Source organism: Leucoraja erinacea, chromosome 6, assembly GCF_028641065.1.
Source record: "Leucoraja erinacea ecotype New England chromosome 6, Leri_hhj_1, whole genome shotgun sequence".
NCBI classification, from domain to species: domain Eukaryota; kingdom Metazoa; phylum Chordata; class Chondrichthyes; order Rajiformes; family Rajidae; genus Leucoraja; species Leucoraja erinaceus.
Window position 1 is genome coordinate 45,624,636 of NC_073382.1, and position 7,218 is coordinate 45,631,853.

Consider the following 7,218-nt stretch of genomic DNA (forward strand, 5'->3'; position numbering starts at 1 on the left):
TTTCTCAGTATTGTTTTAAAGACCTCTGTAGCAGAGAAAATCTCTTGTGTAAATTCAAAGTTTCCCAAGTGTTACTATACATTAGAGTTTGACGCAATATATAAAAACCTTATAACCATATAACCATATAACCATGTAACCATATAACAATTACAGCACGGAAACAGGCCATCTCGACCCTTCTAGTCCGTGCCGAACACATAATCTCCCCATGTCCCATATACCTGCGCTCAGACCATAACCCTCCATTCCCTTCCCATCCTCTTTGCATTTCTTTCAGTTTACTTTGACATCATCCAGGCACACTATTTCCATAGTTTTTTTAGGTTTACCTTTAGGTTTATTATTGTCACATCTACCAAAGTTCAGTGAAAAAGCTTTTGTTTGCATGCTCTCCAATCAAATCAGATAATTCATCAGTCTGAAGAAGGGTCTCATCCCGAAACGTCACCCATTCCTTTTCTCCAGAGATGCTGCATGTCCCACTGAGTTACTCCAGCATTTTGTGTCTACCCCAGATAATACTATATATGAATATAAACAAGCCAAACACAAGTGCAATAGGTAGAGCGAAGGGAAAGGTACGGAGTGCAGAATACAGTTTTCGGCTGGTAGTTTTAGTTTAGTTTAGAGATACAGCACAGAAACAGGAGCTTTGGCTCACCGAGTCTGTGCCGACCAGTGATCCCCACACACTGGCACTATCCTACACACTAACGAGAATCTGCAATCTTTACCAATGCAAATTAACCTATAAACCTGTACGTCTTTGGAGTGTGGGAGGAAACCGGAGCATCTGACGTTAAAGCCCACGCGGTCACGGGGAGAACGTCCAAACTCCGAACAGACAGCAACCGTGCCCAGTTGTAATGTAACAGTTCCAAATAAATAGTCCAATGTCTTCTCTGGGATAAAGATGACTCGTACAGTACTCTAGTTTGTGGAGGGATTGTTCAGAAGTCTGGTAACAGTGTTCCTGAGTCCGGTGGTACATGCTTTCAAGTGGGAAGAAGGAGAAAGGATTGGGGTGGGAAAGACAAAGACACAAAGTGCTGGATTAACTCAGTGGGCTAGGCAGCATCACTGGAGTACATGGTGGGATAGATCCTTGATTATGTTGACTGCTTTCCCAAGGCATTGTGAAATGTAGACGGAGTCAAGGGTGGGGCTGTTAAATACAGCACACATTCCGTTTTGATTTGCGCAACTTTAAATCCATGAAATACTAGACTTTACTTCCCCATAAAAAGGCGTGGTTTACCTTTACATGATGTCAGTGAAGCCCATAGCACCCAATCAGTGAACTGTCATGCAACATAACCAGCTGTAGAGATAGCTTGTGATTATTAATTAAATGAGGCACGAGAACCAATTTCAGATGATCTGTGGCTGAATCTTCTGTTCTTTCAGCCAAGAAAGAACCCAGCAAAGGCAAAATATTTCCTTCATACCTTGGATTAGATTTATCATTTATATTACATGAATTACATTAATGTATTTTCAATAATTATATATTACTATGGTACAGGTATTAGCTGGGAGGAAAGGCTTCATTGAGAGAGCATAATGTCATATTGGTGAATCCAGCCTGAACGATTAGATCATTACTTATCCTATAATTGTAGCAAGGCATCTATTTTTTTAATCCACATTATGCATCCTTTCTTCCAATCCTTGCCCTCAATTGATTTGTGACTCTGAACCAGGGCACAGGCTGTTGCCAGGAAAGTGATTTAGTTATTGCCTAAATTGACTTCAAGACAGAGCAGTCCTTTGTCCTAATATAAAGTGCTGGAGGACCTCAGCAGGTCAGGCAGCATCCGTGGAGGGAATGAACAGATGATGTTTATTCAGGCTGAAGAAAGGTCACAACTAGAAACGTCGGCCCTCCATTTCCCTCCACAGATCTTGCTTGACCCGCTTAGTTCCTCCAGCACTTTGTGTTTTGCTCAAGATCCCAGCATCTGCATTTCATTGTTTCAGCCTTTTGTCATGTTAGGGTTTGTATCAGAACAGCATCAAAATTTCATTTTGACTCAGAGGATATTTGCTTTTGTTCCTGCATGGTACATAGAAACATAGAAACATAGAAATTAGGTGCAGGAGTAGGCCATTCGGCCCTTCGAGCCTGCACCGCCATTCAATATGATCATGGCTGATCATCCAACTCAGTATCCCGTACCTGCCTTCTCTCCATACCCCCTGATCCCCTTAGCTACAAGGGCCACATCTAACTCCCTCTTAAATATAGCCAATGAACTGGCCTCAACTACCCTCTGTGGCAGAGAGTTCCAGAGATTCACCACTCTCTGTGTGAAAAAAGTTCTCCTCATCTCGGTTTTTAAAGGATTTCCCCCTTATCCTTAAGCTGTGACCCTTGTCCTGGACTTCCCTAACATCGGGAACAATCTTCCTGCATCTAGCCTGTCCAACCCCTTAAGAATTTTGTAAGTTTCTATAAGATCCCCTCTCAATCTCCTAAATTCTAGAGAGTATAAACCAAGTCTATCCAGTCTTTCTTCATAAGACAGTCCTGACATCCCAGGAATCAGTCTGGTGAACTGTCTCTGCACTCCCTCTATGGCAATAATGTCCTTCCTCAGATTTGGAGACCAAAACTGTACGCAATACTCCAGGTGTGGTCTCTCACCAAGACCCTGTACAACTGCAGTAGAACCTCCCTGCTCCTATACTCAAATCCTTTTGCAATGAAAGCTAACATACCATTCGCTTTCTTTACTGCCTGCTGCACCTGCATGCCTACCTTCAATGACTGGTGTACCATGATACCCAGGTCTCGCTGCATCTCCCCCTTTCCCAATCGGCCACCATTTAGATAATAGTCTGCTTTCCCGTTTTTGCCACCAAAATGGATAACCTCACATTTATCCACATTATACTGCATCTGCCAAACATTTGCCCACTCACCCAGCCTATCAAAGTCACCTTGCAGTCTCCTAGCATCCTCCTCACAGCTAACACTGCCCCCCAGCTTAGTGTCATCCGCAAACTTGGAGATATTGCCTTCAATTCCCTCATCCAGATCATTAATATATATTGTAAATAGCTGGGGTCCCAGCACTGAGCCTTGCGGTACCCCACTAGTCACTGCCTGCCATTGTGAAAAGGACCCGTTTACTCCTACTCTTTGCTTCTTGTTTGCCAGCCAGTTCTCTATCCACATCAATACCGAACCCCCAATGCCGTGTGCTTTCAGTTTGTATACTAATCTCTTATGTGGGACCTTGTCGAAAGCCTTCTGGAAGTCCAGATACACCACATCCACTGGTTCTCCCCTATCCACGCTACTAGTTACATCCTCGAAAAATTCTATAAGATTCGTCAGACATGATTTACCTTTCGTAAATCCATGCTGACTTTGTCCAATGATTTCACCACTTTCCAAATGTGCTGCTATCCCATCTTTAATAACTGACTCTAGCAGTTTTTCCCCACTACCGATGTTAGACTAACTGGTCTGTAATTCCACACAAGAAACCAAACTGTAGAATAGATTAGTTACCATGCACTGCAGAAACAAATACTGCGTCATGTTCACTTTAGTGTCCCATAATATGTAGGACAACCAGACCAGCGTTTGGAAATGTGGGAATTTAGAAACAAGGAACTGCAGGTGGGCTTCTACTCCAGTCTGTAGGTTCTGATGTGACTGAAATTGCTAGAATAAACTAAGCAACTCAGAAGAGTCAAGTGTTGAATGATCATATGTACTGACACAGGGTTGTACAGTGACACAGTGACAGAGTTGCTGCCTTACAACACCTGAGTCCTGAGTTTGATCCTGACTATGGGTGCTGTCCGCATGGAGTTCAAGTTCAAGTTCACATTTATTGTCACATGTACCAATTAAGATACAGTGATTTTTCAGTTACCATGCGGCCATACAAGTAAAAAAAATGCAATACACAATAATTTTAACATTAACATCCACTACAGTGGAATCAACATTGCTCACTGTGACGGAAGGCAATGAAGTTCAGTCATCTTCCTCCTTTCTCCCCGTGAATATGTAGATTTCCTCCGATGCTCCGGTTTCCTCCCACACTCCAAAGACATACAGGTTTGTAGGTTAATTGACTTTGGCAAGCATTGTAAATTGTTCCTAGTGTGCAGGATAGTGCCAGTGTACGGGGTCGGCAGTGACTCGGTGGGCCAAAGGGCCTGTTTCCGCATTGTATCTCTACACTAAACAAAAGTAAGATGCTTGTTTACACAAGTTCCTCTCCCTCTCCCCTCCCTCCCCCCTCCCTCCCCCGTCCCCCCTCCCCCTCTCTCCATGTTTAGCACGGCATTGTGGGTCGAAGGGCCTGTTACTGTTTTATGTAATATACACTCTATACACAGTACCAGATTGGAAAAGTTCACATTACTTATTACCTTCCAGATCTGAAAGGTAATATAAGCGAAAAACAAAAGATTAAACATCTGAACAGTAATCATCATGCACTGAATCAAATTATCTTCCACAATTTCCTCCTACTCGTTCCCCTGTTCTTTGATCAAGGAAGCTTTCATGAGTTTAATGCACTCAGTGTAATATATATCTTTAGCTGTATGGCTCTGACTATGAAAGCATGTACCACCAGATTCAACAACAGATTCTTCCTCACGGTTATCAGACTCATGAACGGAACTCTCATTTCCAAAGGATGAATTCTCGATCTTCCAGTCCACCTGTGGCCCTAGCCTTATTTTTTTATCTGTCTTACTTTGTATTCTGCATTCTGTTTATCTTCTATTTTGCATTCCCTGATGTATTCGTGCATGCTGTGATTTGCCTGGATAGCACGCACAGACAATAATAAACCAATACCAAAAAAAGCTGACCATGACATCTCAAAGATAATGGCCGAAGACACTGCCCTGCAGGTAAAATAAATAAAATACAAAGAGTAATGCATGGAGATGTTTGTCATAAAAACCATCAAAGGATCGTCAGCTGTCCTAAGAAAGCACCATAAGCCCGATTCACTAAGGTTTTTATTAACTTTCTGTGGAACTGAATCAGAAAGCTTTACAGTTAAACTGTGTAGGCATTCATTTACATGAATGGATAACAAGGGAAATCAGGGATAGTATCAAAGCAAAGGATGATGCGTACAAACTAGCCAGAAAAAGCAGCATACCGGAGGACTGGGAGAAATTCAGAGACCAGCAGAGGAGCACGAAGGGTTTTAATAAGACGAAAAATGGATTATGCACTGGCAGTGAACATAACTGACTGCAAAAGTTTTTATAGATATGTGAAAAGAAAGAGATTAGTTAAACCTGTCCCTCTTGCAGTCAGAAACAGGTGAGTTTCTCATCCTCAGGATATAACGGACCATTGAATAACTACTTTGGTTCCGTCTTCACTAAGGAAGACATTTCTTATGTGCCTACACTAGCAGGGCCCGCTGTCAAAAGGTGCAGGTTTGTGTGAAATCCAGGTTATGGGAGTGGTGTTGGGGCGGAATGGATTAGGGCCGATAAATCCCCAGGGCAGATAGGCTGCATCCCTCTGCTTAAGGAAGTAGCTCCAGTGGATGCCCATATCTTTCAAAACTCTTTGTAGTTCCAGAGGATTGGCGGGTAGTGTAACCCCACTTTGTCTGGGAATTACCGACCAGTTTAGCCTAACATCGGTAGTGGGGAAATTGCTCCCAGTTATTAAAGATGGGTAGCATCACTTTGGAAAGTGCTGAAATCATTGGCCACATAGCATGGATTTACGAAGGTTAATCATGTCTGACTCTAAGAATTTTTCGAGGATGTGTGTGCGTGGATGGGTGAACCTGGATGTGGTGTATCTGGACTTCCAATTCGACAAGTCCCACATAAGAGATTGTATACAAACTTAAAGCACATGGCATTGGGGGTTCAGTATTAATGTGGATAGAGAACTGGCTGGCAAACAGGAAGCCAAGAGTAGGAGTAAACGGGTCCTTTTCACAATGGTGCTGACTAGTGGGGTACGAAACAGTAAAGCTATTTACAAATATATTAATGATCTGGTGAGGGAATTGAAGGCAATATCTCCAAGTTTGCGGATGACACTAAGCTGGGGGGCAGTGTTAAGAGGATGCTAGGAAACTGCAAGGTGCCTTTCAGCCTATGGCCTATGTTGAGGGGGCTATGTCCGCCATTCAATCATGGCTGATCTATCTTATCCATTTTGGTGGCAAAAACGGGAAAGCAGACTATTATCTAAATGGTGGTCGATTGGGAAAGGGGGAGATGCAGCGAGACCTGGGTGTCATGGTACACCAGTCATTGAAGGTAGGCATGCAGGTGCAGCAGGCAGTAAAGAAAGGGAATGGCATGTTGGCTTTCATAGCAAGAGGATTTGAGTATAGGTGCAGGGAGGTTCTACTGCAGTTGTATAGGGTCTTGGTGAGACCACACCTGGAGTATTGCGTGCAGTTTTGGTCTCCAAATCTGAGGAAGGACATTATTGCCATAGAGGGAGTGCAGAGAAGGTTCACCAGACTGATTCCTGGGATGTCAGGACTATCTTATGAAGAAAGACTGGATAGACTTGGTTTATACTCTCTAGAATTTAGGAGATTGAGAGGGCATCTTATAGAAACTTACAAAATTCTTAAGGGGTTGGACAGGCCTTGCAGGAAGATTGTTCCCGCTTCAGTCCAGGACAACCTTAAGGATAAGGGGGAAATCCTTTAAAACCGAGATGAGGAGTTCTATGTTACACAGAGAGTGGTGAATCTCTCACTCACTGCCACAGACAGTTTAGGCCAGTTCATTGGCCAGAGGGAGTTAACCTGCAATCAGGGGGTATGGCACATCTTTGGGATACTGAGTTGGAGGATCATATTAATGGCTTCGAAGGGCCGAAATCCAGCAGTCTAACAGGGAGAATGTGCAAACTCCACACTAAAATAGCGTTAGGATTTTGGTCAGGATTGAACCGTTAGATGACCTTAACAAGGTAATCCTTCCCTCTGGCTTTAGATTTCTCTCCCTTAACCAATTTATCCGGAGTCTCTAGCGCTGTGAGGCAGCAGCCTTACCAGCTGCGCCACTGTGGGTGATTAGATCAGGGCCGGCCTGTATGATGGGATGATGGGGGCCTAAGGTTGGGAGCCGCTCTTTCACCGCGAAATATCCCATATTCAATTCTGAATTATAAATGTAGTTTCACATTTCAGACCGCACGTCCTCTGGGTGAGTACATACGTGACAGGTCAATCAGCTCCT